This window comes from Tachyglossus aculeatus, chromosome 1, assembly GCF_015852505.1.
Source record: "Tachyglossus aculeatus isolate mTacAcu1 chromosome 1, mTacAcu1.pri, whole genome shotgun sequence".
Lineage (NCBI taxonomy): Eukaryota > Metazoa > Chordata > Mammalia > Monotremata > Tachyglossidae > Tachyglossus > Tachyglossus aculeatus.
The window spans coordinates 39499088-39521802 of NC_052066.1; positions in this window are offsets into that span (position 1 = coordinate 39499088).

Below are 22715 nucleotides of genomic sequence, written 5' to 3' on the forward strand. Positions count from 1 at the left end.
GTACTAAGTGCTTGGAAAGTACATGGGGCTCACAGTATAAGTAGGAGGAAGCAGGATTTAATCCCCACTTTACAGAAGAGGAAACTTGGACACAGACAAGTTAAGTGACTTGTCCAGGGTTATACGCCTGGCAAGTGACAGAGCTAGGTTTAGACCGTCTCTATATGTTGCCGATTTGTACTTTCCAAGTGCTTAGTACAGTGCTCTGCACACAGTAAGCGCTCAATAAATATGATTGAATGAATGAATCAATGAATCTGATCCTTTCATTCATTCAATCATATTTATTAAGCGCTTACTGTGTGCAGAGCACTGTACTAAGCACTTGGAAAGTATAATTTGGCAACACATAGAGACAGTCCCTACCCAACAATGGGCTCACAGCCTAGAAGTGGGAGACAGACAACGAAATAGAACAAGTAGACAGGTGATCCTGTGACTTTCAGATCCATATTCTTTCCACGAGGCCATGCAGCTCCTATTTGCCCAAATTACTTAATAAGGGAAATCTTCGAGTCGTTAGAAGGCTTTAGAGGATTTAAATTGATTACTAATGAGTTAGAGAAAAAAGAAAATTAGAAGGCACATCCCTAACATGAAGGGTATATAAAGTTCATGCAATAGTATTTACTGAGTGCTTACTGTGTGTAGAACGTCCTCCTTTGGTTCTGTTAATATCCGGCTAAATAGACCATTGGTCTGATTCTATATGGTATTGCTCATGTCTGTAGATTTCCCTTACCTGTGAGCATTTAATATTCCAGGAAATTTGAAAAATATATTTTATGAAAGCACTCACTGGGGCATTTTCCAACCAGCATGAATAAAACAGCTTCCTACAGTGAATAAAGCCCTGCATGTCTCTCATCCTCCATTTTCTCCTAAACAAATTTGCTTGGACACCCCTAAAACATTTAGATTAGTAATTCTCTATTATTATTATTATTACTATTACTAATAATAATAATGAAAATAATAAGTATTTACTGCTTAGTATGTACCAAGCATTGGGATACACACAGTACAATAATAATGATGGCATTTGTTAAGCGCTTACTATGTGCAAAGCACTGTTCTAAGCACTGGGGGGGATACAAAGTGGTCAGTGTGTCCCATGTGGGGTTCACAGTCTTAATCCCCATTTTCCAGATGAGGTAACTGAGGCTCAGAGAAGTTAAGTGACTTTCAGACCTTCTAGACTGTGAGCCCGTTGTTGATAGGGACTGTCTCTATATGTTGCCGACTTGTACTTCCCAAGTGCTTAGTACAGTGCTCTGCACACAGAAAGCGCTCAATAAATACGATTGAATGAATGAATGAATTAGACGTGGTTTCTGTTCACATGGGGCTCACAATCTAATGGGAGGGAGAAGAGGTACTTAATTCCCATTTAACAGATGAGGTAACTGAGGAACAGAGAAGTTGTGACTTTCTCATGATAATTCAACTAGAAAATGGTGAAGAAGGGATTAGAATTAGATTTCCTAATTGCTTTTCCTGTGCTTTTGCCACTAGGTAGTGTGATTTGCCTGGATCCTTCCCATGTAATATAGGAATATGGTGCTCGCACATATCTGTGTTTTGCTCAGATATTCTGGGCAATCTTGTAATTTATGAGACACCAGAATAGCTTTTGTCCCAGAAATTGTGTCCTGCTGTGACTCTCAGACTTTCATGCAGATCAGACTTCTGAGCTGTCACAAGATCAGGGATACAAATGTGTATCCCTGACACTTCATTTGGGTAGGGTGAATGGGTTTAGCCTCAGGGAAATCGAAATGAAACATTTTGAGAATACAAATGCCAGAACCCAACTAATAGAATATGTGAAAAATTCTGATTTAGCATAAACTTTGCAACTTCCTTCAGGATTTTTGTCAAGGAGATAGGACATATTCAAATAAGCATCTCAGGTTAAGGAGTTGAAAATCAAAAAGGTGGCCTTACTTCCCAGGTCAACAAACAAGTTTGTGTCAGGGCTGGGCTTGAAACTCAAAATTCCCCTCTGGAAATTTTCCTGCTCTCTCTCTCTCCCTCCGGGCTCACATCTCCTCCTGCCTTCAGGACATCTCCATCTGGGTGTCTGCACGCCACCTAAAACTCACCATGTCCAAGACTGAGCTCCCTGTCTTCCCTCCCAAACCCTGCCCTCTCCCTAACTTCCCCATCACTATTGATAGCATTACCATCCTTCCCGTCTCACAAGCCCGCAACCTTGGTGTCATCCTCGACTCTGCTCTCTCGTTCACCCCTCACATCCAAGCCGTCACCAAAACTTGCCAGTCTCACCTCCGCAACATTGCCAAGATCCGCCCTTTCCTCTCCATCCAAACCACTACCCTGATTGTTCCAGCTCTCATCCTATCCTGTCTGGTTTACTGTATCAGCCTCCTCTCCTATCTCCCATCCTCCTGTCTCTCCCCACTTCAATCCATACTTCATGCCGCTGCCCAGATTGTCTTTGTCCAGAAACACTCTGGGCATGTTATTCCCCTCCTCAAAAATCTCCAGTGGCTACCAATCAACCTACACATCAGGCAAAAACTCCTCACCCTCGGCTTCAAGGCTGTCCATCACCTCGCCCCCTCCTACCTCACCTCCCTTTTCTCCTTCTACAGCCCAGCCCGCACCCTCTGCTTCTCTGCCACTAATCACCTCACCATGCCTCGTTCTCACCTGTCCTGCCGTCAACCCCCGGCCCACGTTATCCCCCTGGCCTGGAATGCCCTCCCTCCACACATCCACCAAGCTAGCTCCCTTCCTCCCTTCAAGGCCCTACTGAGAGCTCACCTCCTCCAGAAGGCCTTCCCAGACTGAGCCCCCTCCTTCCTCTCCCCCTCCTCCCCATCCCCCCCACCTTACCTCCTTTCCCTCCCCACAGCACCTGTATATATGTATATATGTTTGTACATATCTATTACTCTCATTTGCACATGTTTATTCTATTAATTTTATTTTGTTAATATGTTTTGTTTTGTTCTGTCTCCCCCTTCTAGACTGTGAGCCCACTGTTGGGTAGGGACCGTCTCTATATGTTGCCAACTGGTACTTCCCAAGCGCTTAGTATAGTACTCTGCACACAGTAAGCACTCAATAAATATGATTGAATTAATGAATGAATGAAATAGTAATGATTTTAACAGTAATACCAATCAATCAATGATTTGTATTTACTGAATGCTTACTGAGAACAGAACGCTATACTAAAGTGCTTGGGAGAGCACAATAAAACTGAGTTAGAAGACATGGTCCCTGCCCACAAGGAGTTTACAGTCCAGAGGGGGATACAGACATAAATATAAATAAATTACAGATGTGGACAAAAGTGCTGTTGGGCTGAGGGTGGGATGAATAAAGAGTACCAGTCCAAGTACTAGGGTGAAGCACAAGGGAGAGGGACTAAGGGTAATGAGGGTTTAGTCGGGGAAGCCTCTTGGAGGAGGTATGATTTTAATAAAGCTTTGAAGGTAGGATGGAAGAAAATTTTACAGACTCTGCATTGTGTTCAGGAAAAGGTATGTCAGAGACAAGTTTTAGTACTACTAGTGCTTCATCCAGCATTAGTAGGGAGGGATGTTGAATGGCAGAGATTCCCCTGCTAGTCAAGGCCAGCTCCACTTCAAGCAATACAGAGATTCTTTGTATACCATTAGTACAGCATTCGTAATGGCCAGAACAATACAATAGGAGAAATACTTTAGAATAGAAAGCAGTGAGTTCCTGGGGCATTTTCTGTTTAGTCCTGGACCACCTTTGATAAGGGAAAAGTACGGCCAGGGGCTTGATTGGTTCAAAGACTTGGCTTTACCATGTTGTAATGTGCTTGACTGAGATCCATTTTGGCTACTCTGAATCAATCATGAAACCAAGTTATTGAGTTAATCATATAGCCAAGTTATTTGAGTCAAATGCCTGGGCTTGGCTTTTAGTAAATGAATAAATCAGGTACTTTGGGTTAAACAAACTACTGGGCTTGATCTGATTGACTCTAGTAACCAAGCCTGGAGTCAGGCACACCCAAAGTGGTCAAGTGGGCCTAGGCAGAGGGAAAGGTCAGAGAGAAAGGTGGACAAATGCAGGACCTCGACCATTGTGCTTCCACATTAGGGAGAGAGAGCGTCTGTTGGAAATGAAAAAGGTCCAGGCCAGAGGCAAAACATGGGTGAGTGGTCAGCAATGAGATAGACAAGATCAAGGAACAGTGAGTAGGTTGGCATAAGAGGAGCAAAGTGAGCATGCTGGGTTATAAATCACCCAGGTGAAATAGGAGGGGGTGAGGTGATTGAGTGCTTTAAAGCCAATGGTTGGGTTTTTGTTTGGTGCAGAGGTGGATAGGCAACCCTAGGAGGTTCTTAAGTGAGGAAATATGGACTGAACATTTTCTTTTAGAAAAATAATCTGGGCAGCAGAGTGAAGTATGGACTGGATTTGGGAGACACCAGAGGCAGGGAGTTTTGCAAGAAGGCTGATGCAGTAGTCAAGGTGGGATAGGATAAGTGTTTGGAGCAATGCAGTAGCAGTTTAGATGGAGAAGAAAGGGCATAATTAATCAATGTTGTGAAGGTTGAACTGACAAGATTTGGTGACATTGAATACGTGGGCTGAATGAGAGAGTTGAGTTGAGGATAATGCCAAAATTACAGGCTTGTGAGACAGGGAAGATAGTGGTGCTGTCTACTGTAATGGCAAATCTGTGGGGAGGACAAGGTTTGGGTGGGAAATGAAGAGATCTGATTTGGACATATTTAGTTAATTTTAGGTACTGGCAGGACATCCAAGTAGAAGTGTTCTGAAGGCAGGAGGAAATATGGATTGCAAGGAGGAGAAAGGTCAGAGGTAGAGAGGTAGCTTTAAAAATCATCTGCATAGAGATGGTAGTTGAAGCCATGGAAGTGAACGAGTTCTCCAAGGAAGTAGATGTAGATGGAGAATACAAGTGGATCCAGAACTGAGCCTTGAGGAACTCCCAGAGTTAGAGGATGGGAGGCAGAAGAGGAGCCTGAGAAAGAGACTGAGAATGAGAGGCCAGAGAGATTAGTCAATCAATCATATTTATGGAGTGCTTACTATCTGCAAAGCATTATTATTAATTATTATTATTATTTAAGCACTTGAGAGAGTACAATACCACAGAATTAGCAGTCATGGGCATAATGAGCTTAAAGCATAGAGGAGGAGAGAAACAGGAGAAGACAGTATTGGTGAACCCAAGACAGTTGAGAGGTTGAGGAGGATTAGGATGGAGTGGAGGCTGTTGGATTTGGCAAGAAAAATATCACTTATAACCTTTGAGAGGGCAGTTTCCATGGAGTGAAGGGGGCAGAAGCCAGATTGTAGGGGATCAAGGAGAGAAATGGAGGAGAAGAGAGTAAGGGTACTTATAGAATGTCTAGTGTAGGTGGTGCACTGTGCTAAACAGTTGGGAAATGCTACAAAACTGAAAACAGGTTCTCTTCCCACAAGGAGCTTACACTCTAATGGGAAAGATGATGATGGAAACAGTCACAACAGTTGATCCAGATTAAATAAAATGGAATGATCAGTCAAATATAGATACACAGGTGCTGAGGATGGGCATAAACAACTAAGTGCATATAAATAAATATATAAGTGCAGGAGGAGGTGTAAGATTTGGGGTATTGATAATTAGTTGGGGAAGATTTAAGAAAGGCTTTGAGGGTGGAGAGGGTTGAGGGCTGCAGTACTTGCAGGGTAATGAAGTTCCAAGAGCAAAGGGTTGGAAATGTGCTCTAAGCAGGGATGGTGACTATCACTGCTAATGTACAGTTCTTTCTCAAGTGCTTAGTACAGTGTTCTATATACAGGAAGAGCTCAATAAATACTACTGATTGAAGATGAAAACTGGATATAACTAAGGAGGTGGGCTTGAGAGGAGAAAAAAGTGCAAGCAGGTAAAGTAGCAGATGAGAAGAGATGAAAAGTAAGGTAGAGAGGACAAGTGAAGAACTTTGAAGCCAATGGTAAATTTGAGGTGGAGGGAAACAGACAAAACTTGGAAGAGTTTTGAAGATAGGAAAGGCATGTGCTGAGAGACAAAAAAAGATCAGGAAAATGATCCTCGCAGTGGACACAATTGTCCAGTTATGATAAGCAAACACTTGAATCAATTAATAGTATTTGTTGAGCAGAGTACTGCACTAATCACTGGGAAAGATGGGAATTAGACACGGATCTTGTCCCTTGAGGGGCTCACAGTGTATGAATATAACGACAGTCAGAATACATGATTCTTCCACCAAGAAACATTATCCAGGGAGAGGCAGACACAAAATAATTGCAGAGGGGAAGAAAAAGACAATGGAAAAATGGGTATGTAGATGAGTAAATGCTTTTCAAGTCGATTTATACACAAGACCTGGAAGTGGGTGTGAGTTCTGAACTGTGAAGGGTTGAAGTGGTTGTTGTAGGAAGTCCACTGTAAGCTCATTGAGGGCAGGAATCCAAACAACTCTAGAGGGTTTATTACAGTGTTCTGCACAAAGTAAGCACTCAGTAGATACAAATGATCGATTAATTGAGGATGTCAGCAGGGGAGAAGGTCTCCTAGAGGAGGTCAGATATGAGAAGGGCTTTGAAAAAGTTAAGAAACAGAGCAAAAAGATGGGCCTTTATTTAAATGTCAAGGAAAGTTTTAGCACATTTGTAGGAGACAGAAGATTGAAATAGTTGACCATTTTTCTTTCCTGGGATCGATAATCAATAATAAAGGAACTAGAGGCAGGAAATACGCTGAAGATTAATGTTAGGAAGACTTGCTATGAGGAGCCTGGAAAAAGTCATGAAATGTGCTGATGTAACAATTGCCACAAAAGTGCAAATTGTCAACTCTATGGTGTTTCCAGTGACAAACTATGGATTAGAAAGCTGGACAGTCATCGATTCTTTTGAAATCTGGTGTTGGAGAAGGCTTTTGCAAATATCATGGACTGCCTGAAAAACAAACAAATGGATTTTTTGAGCAAATTAACCAAAATGGTCTTTGGAAGGCCAAAAGACTTGACTTAGATTAGCATATTTTGGACACAATCAGGAGGACTAATTCTCTGGAGAAGACAATAATGCTAGGAAAAGACCATGGAAAATGAGGAAGAGGCAGACTGGCAGCTAGATGGATAGAGACCATAACAACGATAACAGAAGAATCATTAGAAAGGTTGCGGGTTATGGCAGAGGACAGGATGTTCTGGAGAAAATATATCCATGGAGTCGCTATGAATCGGAAACGACTTGTCAGAATTTAATAGTAATACCAACTCTGTTGTACTCTCCCAAGCACTTAGTACAGTTCTCTGCACACAGTAAGCACTAAATAAATATGACTGACTGATTGATGTCATAGAAGGCTTGACCTCATACATTAAGCAACAGTGGAGAAATTTAGGGATCATGACCCTGACTCCGCCTCCCCCTTACTAGGTTAACTGCTAGCCTCTCTGTTCCTTAGTTTTCTCTTCTCTCAATGAAGATGCTATTCCACAACATTATCCGAGTACGCAGGGAAGCTTTAAGTTACTGGAGGTGGTTAAAAATTGATTATATTGTATAAACAGAAAAACACAAAAGGCCCTGTTTTGTTCCCTTACATTAGGGAAGAATGGCAGTCTGAAGTCTGAGGGGAGACACCTGTGGGAACGTAAGTATGGACAGACTAGATGTTCTCCCTCCTGTGCACTATGTAAGGAGGGCACATGTGTTTGTGAGGGGCTCTAGCGATAGTTGCAGCATTTGGAGGCATAGCTGAAAAGACTAGAGGCAGCTCCTGGCAATCCTGCTTAAGCATAACAGATGCTACTTAATTCTCCTCTAATTTCACTATTGGTGATCTTGAAAGATGTGTCTAGTAGCCCCAGCAACTGTTGTCTGACAGTTGGCTACACACGGACTGCCAGAAGCCTGCCAGCAAAAATAATTTACCAAAAAGGATTTACTCAGAGAGGAATGCAAGAGATCATTCCAACTTCAACCATGAAACCCAACAGCTCCAAACCCATATTACTAAGGTTAATTTTCCCTCAGTTATTGATTATGCAAAGAGAGAAGAGTGTTGAGAAGAGGATGGAGCACAGGCCTGGGAATCAGAAGGACCTGTGTTCTAATCCTAGCTCCACCACTTCATTCATTCAATCATATTTATTGAGCACTCACTGTGTGCAGAGGACTGTACTAAACACTTGGGAAGTACAAGTCGGCAACATATAGAGACGGTCCCTACCCAACAACGAGCTCACAGTCTAGAAGGGGGAGACAGACAACAAAACAAAACATGTAGACAGGTGTCAAGGTCGTCAGAATAAATAGAATTATAGCTATATGCACATCATTAAAATAGAGTGGTAAATATGTACAAGTAAAATAAATAGGGTAATAAATCTGTGCAAATATATACAAGTGCTGTGGGGAGGGGAAGGAGGTTGGGCAGCGGGGGGGACGGAGCGGAGGAGAGGAAAAAGGGGGCTCAGTCTGGGAAGGCTTCCTGGAGGAGGTGATCTCTCAGTAGGGCTTTGAAGGGAGGTAGAGAACTAGTTTGGCGGATGTGTGGAGGGAGGGCATTCCAGGCCAGGGGAAGGACGTGGGTTGGGGGTTGATGGTGGGAGAGGCGAGATTGAGGCACAGTGAGACGGTTAGTGGCAGAAGAGCGGAAGGTGCAGGCTGGGCTGAAGAAGGAGAGAAGGGAGGTGAGGTAGGTGATGGAGAGCCTTGAAACCGAGAATGAGGAGTTTTTGCTCAATTCGCAGGTTGACAGGCAACCACTGGAGATTTTTGAAGAGGGGAGTGACATGCCCAGAGCGTTTCTGTACAAAGATAATCTGAGCAGCAGAGTGAAATACAGACTGAAGCGCCACTTGTGTGCCGTGTGACCTGGAAAAGGTCACAATTTCTCTGTGCCTCAGTTACCTAATCTGTAAAATGGGCATTAAGACTGTGACTTGGGGACATGGACTGTGTCCAGCTTGATTACTTGTATTTAACCCAGCACTTAGTACAGTGTCTGACACATAGTAAGTACTTAAAAATACCATTAAACAAATAAGAGAGGCAGCCTCATGTGAAAATCCTAGTTCCAAGGGATCTGAGGATTCCATTTCTTCCTGTCAGGGCTCAAAGAAAGAGAGCAAACTCCTCCACCCCTCCAACTCTGGGAGCTTTGCTTCACCCAAAATAATGCCTTGCCATCCTTCAACAGGATTTCTGATTTGATATTTTGAAATCACACAGGATTCGCCACACAGCACAGCCTAACACCTGTCTTAGATAGGTAAGCTCTGTGAAGTCATCTTTTATTTCTATTATACTCATCCAACTTACCATTCAGTTTTGTACTCTCATGTTGCAAGCATTCAATAAGATTTTTTCTTTTTTCTATACTTTCTTTAAGTGCTTACTATGTGCCAGGCACTGTACTAAACACTGGGGTCTATACAAATTAATCAGGTTGGACACAGTCCATGTCCTAAATGGGGCTCAAAGTCTTAATCTCCATTTTACAGGTGAGGTAACTGAGGCACAGACAAGTGGCGGAGCCAGGATTAGATCCCAGGTCCTCTAACTCCCAGGCCTGTGCTCTATCTACTAAGCCACACAGCTCCTCATCAGTTCTGTTCCTTCCTTGATTGATAGTGCAGAAAGTCTTGGGCAGAGGTAACAGCTCTAAAAGAGACATTTAAAATCCTTCAAACATTTAGACAGGATCTGTGTTTAAGATCATGAACAATCTTACAGATTTTAGAGATGCCAAATTCTTGTGAGCAGTGTAGATTCATTGCCCCAGAAAGTCATAGTTTTTGTAAGCCCCTTGAGTGCTGGGAGTGAGTCTAGCAACTCTGTTATAGTATACTCTCCCAAGCACTTAGTACAGAGTTCTGCACACAGTAAGTGCTCAATAAATACGACTGAATGAATGAATGAATGAATGAATGAATGAATGAACTGTGGGTAGGGAATGCTTATACCAACTCTGTTATATTGCACTCTCTCAAGTGCTTAGTGCAGTGCCCTGCATACAGTAAGCACTCAATAAATACAATTGATTCATTGATTGATTGATTAATTAAAAAGTCCATTGGTTGATAAGTACGTAGCAGGAAGGAAAAGTGGAACAAAAGTCCTACTTCATCCATAGACTGGATGATCGACCCTTAAATATTTGAAAGTTGTTTGAACAGTGTCATGAAAAAAATATTTCAAATTAAATTCATTTTCTAATGCTCCTTTCAGATGAAAAAAATATTTTAAAACATATTGGTATTCACTTATTCCAGAGAGTTGGTTGTAAATATGTTTTATAGCATTTTTATTTATAAAGAACATTTCTTTCTCACACATTCTGAGCTTTACCTCCTGAAGAAGAAGGTTTGAACTGATGACTTAGTTCCTGATCATCTCTGTTTGAAATAGTAGGCTGATGAAGGCCTCTTCCAACTTCACTATACAAGCATTTCCTCATCACCACTTTGGTTAGTTAAGGAATGCAATATTTCTAGGGTTTTCCATAATAACTGGAATGACTAGTAACCATACAATAAGAAAATAGAAATGGCTGTAAAAACCCTGCCAAGCTATGCTTGGAGAGGATATAATTGATATAATTGATATAGGTTATATTTTAAACTGTCTTTTTTAACACCCAAAACTAGAAAATCATTAGCACTCATGTTCCAAAGGGTGACTGAATTGAAAAATAAAGCTGCAAAGCAACAATTTATACAACAAGTGGAATCAAGGCATCAGCCTGTCAACTTTTTAAGGGATTAGATTCAAGTGAATCACAGGTTTTATTTTCCACCTTCTTTTAACATGAAACGCATTACTGTGAAAGCGTACAATTGACTAGATCTCTTACTTTGGGCCCCAGAGAAATCCAAGATTCTGTGTTCCTTTGTCTTGAGGGGAAAATAGGTAACAAATGAAGAGAATCTATTCCAATTCCAATGATGTAAAAAGCCATCAACATGCAATCATCGTGTTACATTGCCTGTGGACGAGTGCAATCCAGCAGACCTGCAAATATGAAAAAAAATAAAGCACCAGAGCAAATGGCGAGTCAGGCTATACAACTGATGCTATGCATCCCTAAGTTCCATCTATCTATTTCAATTTTATTTGACAAAGCGAGCAGACTGACATGCAACCACAGCATAGCCCATGATGATGGACTTTGAACTATCACTCACAACTCAGAAAAGATGTCTCAGTTATTGTTGCCTGCTTTAGATCACAGGCCTAAGCAATCAATAGAATTCATTGAGCACTCACGGTGTTTTGAACATTGCACTAAGCCCAGGAGAGAGTACAATAAAAGGTTCTTACAATCAAGCATAGGAGGCAGGCAGAGAACAAATTACAGAGAGGAGGAAGAAAAGGATGGCAATTCATGTAGATGAATAAGTGTTTAAATAGTAGAATACGCAAATCGAGATTGACAGAAGTGCTTGCTAGTGTAAATGTGTAGAGGTGGTATTGAAGTGGTAATTGTGAGGATATGATGGGATCACAATAATAATAATGGTGGCATTTATTAAGCGTTTACTATGTGTAAAGCACTTTTCTAAGTTCTGGGGAGGTTACAAGGTGAACAGGTTGTCCCACAGGGGGCTCACAGTCTTAATCCTCATTTTACAGATGAGGGAACTGAGGCCCAGACAAGTGAAGTGACTTACCCAAAGTCACACAGCTGACAAGTGGTGGAGCCGGAATTAGAACCCATGACCCCTGGCTCCGAAGCCCGTGCTCTTTTCACTGAGCCATGCTGCTTCTCAGAGAAGAAAAATTAATTGGGGGAAACCTCCTGGAAGTGGTGGGATTTCAAAAGGTCTTTAATGATGAGGGGAACTATGGTCTGGCAGATTTAAAAGGGAAAGGGCAGGGAGAAGGGTGTGTACTTTAGTTATTTTCATTCTTCTTATTCTTTTGGTATTTGCTAAGTGCTTCATATGTTTCAAGCACTGTTCTAAGCGCTGGGGTTAGTACAAGATAATCATGTCCCCCTCCTACCTCACCTCCCTTCTCTCCTTCTACAGCCCAGCCCGCACCCTCCATTCCTCTGCCGCTAATCTCCTCACCGTGCCTCGTTCTCACCTGTCCTGCCGTCGACCCCCGGCCCACATCATCCCCCTGGCCTGGAATGCCCTCCCTCCCCACATCCGCCAAGCTAGCTCTCTTCCTCCCTTCAAGGCCCTACTGAGAGCTCGCCTCCTCCAGGAGGCCTTCCCAGACTGAGCCCCCTCCTTCCTTTCCCCCTCCTTCCTCTCTCCATCCCCTCGCCTTACCTCCTTCCCTTCCCCACAGCCCCTGCATATATGTATATATGTTTGCACGTATTTATTACTCTATTTATTTTACTTGTACATGCGTATTCTATTTATTTTATTTTGTTAATATGTTTTGTTTTGTTCTCTGTCTCCCCCTTCTAGACTGTGAGCCCACTGTTGGGTAGGGATATGTTGCCAACTTGTACTTCCCAAGCACTTAGTACACTGCTCTGCACACAGTAAGCGCTCAATAAATACGATTGATTGATTACTCTATTTATTTATTTATTTTATTTGTACATATTTATTCTAATTATTTTATTAGTACGTTTTGTTGTCTGTCTCCCCCTTCTAGACTGTGAGCCCATTGTCGGGTAGGGACCGTCTCTATATGTTGCTGAGTTGTACTTCCCAAGGGCTTAGTACAGTGCTCTGCACACAGTAAGCGCTCAATAAATACAATTGAATGAATGAATAAACGTTGCCGACTTGTACTTCCCAAGTGCTTAGTACAGTGCTCTGCACACAGTAAGCGCTCAATAAATAAGATTGAATGAATGAACATCTCTCCCAGAACGCCCCACCTCCATTTGAAATCATTCTAGTAATGCATCTATAGAGTTTCTTGGTAAAAATATGGAAGTGGTTTACAATTGTCTCCTTCCGTGCCGTAAATTTGAGTCTCCACCCTCAACTCACTCCCACACCCCTGCTGCCCAGCACAGGTGAGTTTTGACTTGTAGCAGATTGCCTTCCACTCACTAGCCACTGCCCAAGCTAAGAATGGAATAGATGTGCCTCTACTTGACTCTCCCTCCTCTAGTCGAGACAGGTAGAGAGAGTACTGGAAACTCTCCAGGTGTTGCCCTGAGAGGGGGCAATCAATTAATCAAACAATGGCACGTATTGAGTGCTTACTATGTGCAGGGCACTGTACTAAGCACTTGTCAAAAAATAATATAATAGGGTTGGTAGATATGATCGCTGCCCACAAGGAATTTACAAACAGACAATCTTCTAGCCTGTAAGCTCATTGTGGGCAGGGAATGTGTCTGTAATATTGTTAAAGTGTAAGCAATTCAATGTTGCTTGTTAAAGCAATGTTTAATTGTTTATCTAAGCACTTACTGTTCTGCACACAATAAGCCCTCAAATATGATTGATTAATTGATGCAAAAATAAATTACTGATAGGGGAAATAGTGGAGTATATATTTATATAAGTGCTGTGGGGCTCAAGTTCAAAATGTTCACATTCCAAGACATCATTGACATTGATATTCATCTGTGAGTGTGATGCAAATGGTCACTGTGGGACCTACAACCTTGACCACACAGTACACACAAAAGTGATGTCACACAAAGGCTGAAGATGTGATGACATTTGCTGTTTATAGTGTCAGGTGCAGTTTGTGCTTTTGCCACTGTCTCTCAATCCGAAGCGTGGCTTAGTGGAAAGGGCAAGGGATTGGGAGTCAGAGGTCATGGGTTCTAATCCCGGCTCTGCCGCTTGTCAGCCATGTGACCTTGGGCAAGTCACTTAACTTGTCTGTGCCTCAGTTACCTGTAAAATGGGGATTAAGACTGTGAACCCCACGCGGGACAACCTGATTACCTTGTATCTTCCCCAGCGCTTATAACAGTTCTTGGCACGTAGTAAGCGCTTAACAAATACCAACATTATTTTATTGCAAGTCTTTGGCTCAAAAAGAGCAGCTCCTTGCTTGATGGCAGCCCATCACTAGGCTCTCTCTGTGGCAATCCATTCCCAGATTTTAGCCGAGATGCAGAATAGACAGTGTCCTCCTTGCTTGGCCTTCCCAGTTTCAACTCACAACAGCTGTGTGGCTATCCTACCATCATCTGTTCTTCTCACGCCTCTCGCCCGGGGCAGCCATGAGGAGGTTAGCTGTCTCAGTGTCAGGAGGCTGACTTCATTATCTGTGAGTCTGTCTAGCCACTTGATGTTGAAGTGATGTAAATGGGTACCTTCCTACCGGGCTTGGGTCCTATACTAAGCATTGGAAAAAGAAAATAAAGATCATTATTTATAATCCATAGCCCACAGGGGGCTCACGGTCTAAGAATGAAGGAAGGAGGAGAAGGGGAGGCAGGGGCAGATGAAGAAAGATCAACAGGATAAAAACTCCGAAAGAAGGTAAGAAAATAAAGACAGTAAATTCAATAAGAAGAGGAGAACAATAAATGCAACGAGTAGGGGTCCCAGCAGCAGGATTTAAATGCTTCTTGTTGCTCAGACAGGTTTAATAATAATAATAAAATAATAATAATGGCATCTAAGCATTTACTTTGTGCAAAGCACTGTTCTAAGCGCTGGGGAGGATACAGGGTGATCTGGTTGTCCCATGTGGGGCTCAGTCTTAATCCCCATTTTCCAGATGAGGTAACTGAGGCACAGAGAAGTTAAGTGACTTGCCCAAAGTCACACAGCTGACAAGTGGCGAAGGAGGGATTTGAACCCATGACCTCTGACTCCTAAGCCCAGGCTCTTTCCATTGAGCCACGCTGCTTCTCTGTTTAGACATATCTAAACAGCCACAACTTTGCCAGTTTCTAAAGGATGAACTGCCCCACACCTTCCCCTGGTTCCTCCAGAACCTTGGTTGGTTTGGGGACTAGGCAGTGTTTCTTCTGGATGATGGAGGATCCCCCAAGGTCATAATAATAATGATGATAATAATGGCATTTGTTAAGCAGCATGGCATAATGGTTAGAACACAGGCCTGGGTGTCAGAAGGTCATGGGTTCTAATCCTACCTCCACCACTAATCTGCTGTGTGACCTTGGTCAAGTCACTTTATTTTTCTGGACCTCAGTTACCTCCTCTGTAAAATGGGGATTGAGAACTGTGAGCTTGATGTGGGATAGGGACTGTGTCCAATCCGATTTGCTTGTACCCACCCCAGCGCCTGGTACAGTGCCTGGCATTGGTAGGCGCTTAACAAATACCATAATTATTGTTACTATTGTTATTAGTATTATTATTACTATAGCTGTTTCTTCTGGATGTGCAATTTTGCTGTATTTGAGGCATTTCACCTATGGACTGAGTGCCTCAGTTTCCTCATCTGTAAAGTGGGGATTCAATACCCATTTCCTGCCCTCTTAGACTATGAGACCCATGTGGGACAGGGCCTGGGCCTGACCTGATTAGTGCTTAGTACAGTACAGTGCTTGGCACATACCACTTAAAATACCACTATTATTAATGATAATAATAATAATAATGATTAGCATAGAATCTTTAGACTTCCTCAAAATGCTGAAACTTTCTGCAGTACCCAGGAGGCTCTCAATGAAGACTGTTAATGATGATGATTGATGATGATGATTAGGGTAGTTGTTAAATGCTTACTAGAGAAGCAGTGTGGCTCAGTGGAAAATGCCCGGGCTTTGGAGTCAGAGGTCATGGGTTCAAATCCCAGCTCTGCCAACTGTCAGCTGTGTGACTTTGGGCAAGTCACTTCACTTCTCTGGGCCTCAGTTATCTCACCTGTAAAATGGAGATTAAGACTGTGAGCCCCCCGTGGGACAACCTGATCACCTTGTAATCACCCCAGCACTTAGAACAGTGCTTTGCACATAGTAAGTGCTTAATAGATGCCATCATCATTATTACTATGTTCTGTTCTAAGAACTGGGGTAGATACAAGTTAATAAGTTTGGACACAGTCCCTGTCCCACATGAGGCTCACAGTCTTAACACCCCCATTTTGTAAATGAAGTAACTAAGGCCCAGAGAAGTGAAGTGACTTGCCCAAGGTCACACAGGAGACATGTGGTGGAGCTGAGATTAGAACTCAGGTCCTTCTGACCTCCAGGCCTATGCCCTATCCACTAGGCCACGCCGCTTCTCAACCGATTGATTGAAACAAGCTTTGTTCTAGAAGCTGCCCTCTGCTTTGCTCTGTAGCCATGGTCTCCTGAACCACTCATCAAAAACTCATTACCTCATTGCCTCTAAACCAAAAATAAAATCTTTTCTCTGCCCATAGGAGGAAAATTGGTGGACGGAGTCGAGAACAGCAAATGAACCTCAGTCTTGAGTCTGGGTAGAGGGAATTAATTACAATGCCAGTAGTTTGTGCCGGCCTACTGACACCCTCTTTCCTGACACTCATGTTCCTGCTGTGGCAAGAAGCGTTGAAAGTGAGTCAAGGACAGGGGTGCAATACATTGCTAAGTGCACATATTAAGATTATTTTCCACACAGGACCCGCAGGTTAAGGCCATAGTTACAGCAGCACGGTGACTAGCCCACCATTCATTCATTCAATCGTATTGATCGAGGGCTTACTGTGTGCAGAGCACTCTACTAAGCACTTGGGAAGTACAAGTCAGCAACATATAGAGACGGTCCCTACCCAACAAGGGACTCACAGTTTAGAATAATTACAATAATAGTGGTATTTGTTAAGCGCTTACTATGTGCAAAGCACTGTTCTAAACACTTGGGGGATACAAGGTGATCAGGTTGTCCCACGTGGGGCTCACAGTCTTAGTCCCCATTTTGCAGATGAGGAACTGAGGCACAGAGAAGTTAAGTGGCTTGCCCAAGATAACAAAGCTGACAAGTGGCGGAGCAGGTTTAGAACCCATGACCTCTGACTCCCAAGTCCATGCTCTTTCCACTGAGCCACACTGTTCTAAGCGCTGGGGGAGATACAAGGGGTTGGGAACTGGGTTTGTACATATTTATTACTCTACTTATTTATTTATTTTACTTGTACATATCTATTTTATTTATTTTATTTTGTTAATATGTTTGGTTTTGTTCTCTGTCTCCCCCTTCTAGACTGTGAGCCCACTGTTGGGTAGGGACTGTCCCTACATGTTGCCAACTTGTACTTCCCAAGCGCTTAGCACAGTGCTCTGCACACAGTAAGCACTCAATAAATACGAACGATTGATTGATTAGCCCCTAGGACTGATGTTCAGGCAGTCACTGCTATTTATTGAGTGCTCACTCAGTGCACAGCACTGTACTAAGTGCTCAGGAGAGAGCTATGAATGCAACAGAATTTGTATTTTCTGTTTTCCCCTTCTAGACTGTGAGCCCGTTGTGGGCAGGGATCATCTCTCTCTATTGTTGTATTGTACTTTCCCAAGCACTTAGTACAGTGCTCTGCACACAGTAAACGCTCAACAAATACGATTGAATGAATGAATCAATCAATCAATCAATAGTAGCATGGCTTAGTGGCAAGAGCACAGGCTTGGGAGTCAGAGGACATGGATTCTAATCCCGGCTCTGCCGCTTGTCTGCTGTGTGACCTTGGGAAAGCCACCTAACCACTCTGTGCCTCAGTTACCTCATCTGTAAAATGGGGATTAAAACTGTGAGCCTCATGTGGGACGACCTGATTACCTTGTATCTATCCCAGCGCTGTGTGCTTGGCACATAGTAAGCACTTAACAAATACCATCATTATTATTTATTGAGCACTTACTGTGTCCAGAGCACTGTACTAAGCACTTGGGAGAGTAAAATGCAACAGAGTTATTAGACATGTTCCCTGCCCACAAGAAGCTTGCAGTCTAGAAGAACCCATGCTATACTGCAGTGGCCAGGACGGTAGTTGCCCCAGTAGCCACGGTAGTCTAGGCTGCCCACGAAAGCCAGTTATTTTTCCAGATATTTGCTGGGCTTGTTCACCTCACAGAACATCCTAGGAATTTTTCTGGCCAGAAATCTTTCCACTTAAGGGAAAGCCGCAGAAGGCAGAACCAAGACTGGGATCCCGGTTTCCTGGTCCTCAAAGAGGTGTTTTTGGGAAGCAGCATGAACTAACGGCAAGACCACAGGCTTGGGAGCCAGAGATCGTGGGTTCTAATTCCAGCTCTGCCACATGTCTCCTGTGTGGCCTTGGGCAAGTCACTTAACTTCTCTGTGCCTCAGTTACCTCATCTGTAAAATGGGGATTGAGTGTGAGCCTCACGTGGAACAGGGACTGTGTCCAACCTGATTACCTTGTAACTATCCCAGCATTTAGAACAGTGTAAGTGCTTAAATACCAAAATTATTATTATTATTACTGGATCAACAACAGGGTATGTGAAGAAAGACTAACTAAAACTCCTCCTCTTGACTGTAAGCTCCTTGTTTGCAGGGATTGTGTCCACCAACTCTACTGTACTCTCTCCCGAATGCTTAGTACAGTGCTCTGCATTCAATCATATTTATTGAGTACTTACTGTGTGCAGTACATGCTCAATAAATACTATTGATTGACTGATAAACAGATAAGGCTCTAAGAATAATTAACCAGTAGGGTCTATCAGCTTAGGAATCAATCGATGGTATTTATTCTTACTATGTGCAGAGCACTGTATTAACTGCTTGGAAAAGTTCCACACAATTAATGGATACATTCCCTGCCCATAACAAGAAATGCTTCCGGACCCCCAAAAATGAAAGAAAAAAATGAATGCTAAGGATGCAACCAGCAGCTCTGGAAACTGACCACCTAGAACAATGTGACTTCTTGACTTCTGGATAAAACAGACTATCTGTTTTTAAACTGCTTGATGAAGGAAAAGTTACACTCTTTTCTCCTTTTTTTCATGTTGCCCCCAACTAAAGAAATGTCATATTTCACACCCAAAAACTAGTGAACCATCAAGAATGCAGAAGGCAAAACAAGGAAAAAAAATCAAATTAATAAATGTCAACACATATGCCCAGGAGTCACTGCATTATATAATTCCCAAAATTGGGGGAATAATATAAATGATAAAATTATCAGAGCAATGAGAACTATATCCTATTAAGACTTACAAAATAACCAAAGAATCTTAAAATATCTCTGAAGAATGTGTGGAAGAATAATTAAAATTTAAAGACTGAAGGTGATTAGTTCAAATAGAGGATTTGGGAATAGATCATAGCATGACAAGCATGGCTTCCCAAAGCTAATGCAAAATTGAATTGAATCGGAGTAATGTACCCAACATTCATTTTTGTTCTCCCAGCCATTTCCAACTAGCACCACATTGTAAAACTCAATAGCTTATCGGGTTCTTTCCAGAAGCCTGTACCCACCTTTCACTAATGAAAGGTGGCCCTGCTGAGAGAGGAATTTTTAGAAACAAACTACATAATGGGATGAGCTGAATTCAGGCCTCCTTTCTCACTAATTGTACCTTGAACACAGCTGGGCAAATGTGACCATGTCTTTGAAGGCTGAAATAAATACTATAAGTGGGAGCCAGGTCAAGGAAACGGCCAAGTTGACTAGCCAGAAACCAGACCAGTTTCCTTATTAAAATTTGCTGAAGTAAAAAAAAAAAAAGCCTTAAGAACTAAAGCTCTTCCTTTGTAAAATAGTATCACTAAACCTGATTATATTGTAGCTTCCAAAAGCCTTTTTAAATTGATCTTATGGTAATTTTAAACATTAACAAATGTTCCAGGTTCTGTACATATAAGCCATTAGGTTGGACACGGTCCCTGTCCCACACTAGGCTAACAGTCTTAATCCCCATTTTACAGGTGAAGTAACCAAGTCACAGTGATTTACCCAAGGTCACATAGTAGACAAGCGGTGGTGCCGGAATTAGAACCCATGTCCTCTGACTCTGAGACCCCCATGCTCTTTCCACTAGGCCACACTGCTTCTCATCTTAAAGAGCATGGTCCTTTTTGAATGGGTGAAAGCCTTGGGCCTAATTCAGACTTGCAGGACTGGGCTCAACTCTCCAAGGAGAGGTCAGTGCTGGCCACTGTCAGACATGTAGCAACTCAAATGGCCACTTATCAATCAACTTATTGATCAATCAGTGGTATTTGAGTGCTTATTGTTTGCAGAACACAAAGGACAATAAAATGGCATTGATAACCATGATCCCCTGCCCATAAGGAGTTTTCAATCTGTGTAGATATACTTAAGTGAAATAACATGTGCTGAAGGCTATTCATTTTCATCATCATCATCATCACCAATCGTATTTATTGAGCACTTATTATGTGCAGAGCACTGTACTAAGTGCTTGGGAAGTACAAATTGGCAACATATAGAGACAGTCCCTACCCAACAGTGGGCTCACAGTCTAAAAGGGGTATTATTTCAAAGATAATACCGCTGACCAACCGTGCAAGAATGTCCGCACAGGCCAATGCAACCCCAACCACATTGCTTGCATTTCATTCATTCAATCATTCATTTATTTAAGCTCTTGCTGTGCACAGAGCACTGTACTAAGTAAGCACTTAGAAAGTACAATTCAGGAATAAAGAGAGACAATCCCTGCACACTATGAGCTCACAGTCTAGACAAGGGGCAGACAGACATCAATACAAGTAAACAGGCATCAATATAAATAAATAAAATTACAGATATAAACATTAAGTGCTGTGGGGTGGGGAGAGGGGGAAAGAGCAAAGGGAGTGAGTTAGGGTGATGCAGAAGGGAGTGGAAGATGAGGAAAAGTGGGGCTTAGTCTGGGAAGTCCTCTTGGGGGGAGATGCACCTTCAGTAAGGCTTTGAAGACGGGGAGGGTAATTGTCTGGAGGATTTGAGGAGGGAGGGTATTCCGGGCCAGAGGTAGGAAGTGGACCAGGGGTCGGCGGCACGACAGGCGAGATCGGGGCACAGTGGGAAGGTTAGCACCAGAGGAGCGAATTGTGCGGACTGGGTTGTAGGAGAGAAGGGAGTGATGTAGGAGGGGGGAAGGTGATGGAGAGCTTTAAAGCCAATGGTGAAGAGTTTTTGTTGATACGGAGGTGGATAGGCAAATAATGGGGATTTCTGAGGATGGGGGTCGGTGACATGCCCTGAACGTTTCTGCAGAAAGATAATATGGGCAACGGAGTGAAGTATGGACTGGAGTGAAGAGAGGCAGGAGGTTAGGAAGTCACAAAGGAGGCAGTGACCTAGGCGGGATAGGATGAGTGATTGTACTAGCATCCTAGCAGTTTGGATAGAGAGAAAAGGATGGTTTTTAGCAATGTTGTGAAGGTGAGATCGACAGGATTTGGTGATGGATTGGATATGTTGGTTGAATGAGAGCGGCATCAAGGATGACACCAAGGTTACGGGCTTGTGAGACAAGGAGGATGGTTTTGCCACTTACAGTAAAGGGCATTTAAGGGTAGACCCTTGCTGCATTCAAATGCATTTGTCCCAGACAATACCTGTTTTCACATCTAGTCCCTTTTAGACTGTGAGCCCACTGTTGGGTAGGGACAGTCTCTATATATTGCCAACTTGTACTTCCCAAGCGCTTAGTACAGTGCTCTGCACACAGTAAGCGCTCAATAAATACGATTGATGATGATTGATGATGATCTGCTTCTTGGAACCAAGTTTAAGTTGGGTGAGACAACGTTTAGTAACCTTTTTTAGCCCCACCCCTATTCAAGATGACCAGTACATCCTTAAATAGGGCTGTTCAGCTACCAAGGACACCACTACTCCTTCAATCAATGGTATTTATTGAGTGCTTACTACGCACAGAGTACTGTATTAAGCCCTTGGAATAGTACTGATAATAAAGATGGTATGTTAAGCACTTGCTATGTGCCAAGCACTGTACTAAACATTAAATACCAGATGATCATGGGGGTCACAGTAGAAGTGGGAGGGAGAACAGATACCGAATCCCCATTTTACTGATGAGGAAAAGGAGGCATCATCATCATCATCAATCGTATTTATTGAGCGCTTACTGTGTGCAGAACACTGTACTAAGCGCTTGGGAAGTACAAATTGGCAACATATAGAGACAGTCCCTACCCAACAGTGGGCACACAGTCTAAAAGGGGGAGACAGAGAACAAAACCAAACATACTAACAAAATAAAATAAATAGAATAGATATGTACAAGTAAAATAAATAAATAAATAAATAGAGCAATAAATATGTACAAACATATATACATATATACAGGTGCTGTGGGGAAGGGAAGGAGGTAAGATGGGGGGGATGGAGAGGGGGACGAGGGGGAGAGGAAGGAAGGGGCTCAGTCTGGGAAAGCCTCCTGGAGTAGGTGAGCTCTCAATAGGGCACAGAGAAATTAAGTGACTTGCCCACAGTTATACAGCAGGCAAGTGGCAGAATTGGGATTAGAACCCAAGTCCTCGTGATCTTTCCACTAAGCCATGTTGCTTCTCATAGCATTGGTAGACACAATTACCCTCCCCCCAACACACACACACCCACACAAATAGTTTACAATTTTCATTAGGGATCAGACATTCCAAACCTAATCTGCCTTCTTGTTTTTTGCTTAGGGAATAATGATGGCATTTGCTAAGTGCTTACTATGTGCAAAGCATTGTTCTAAGCGCTGGGGGTGGATACAAGGTGATCAGGTTGTTCCATGTGGGGCTTATAGTCTTAATCCCCACTTTACAGATGAGGTAACAGGCTCAGAGAAGTTAAGGGACTTGCCCAAGGTCACACAGCAGACAGTGACGGAGCCGGGA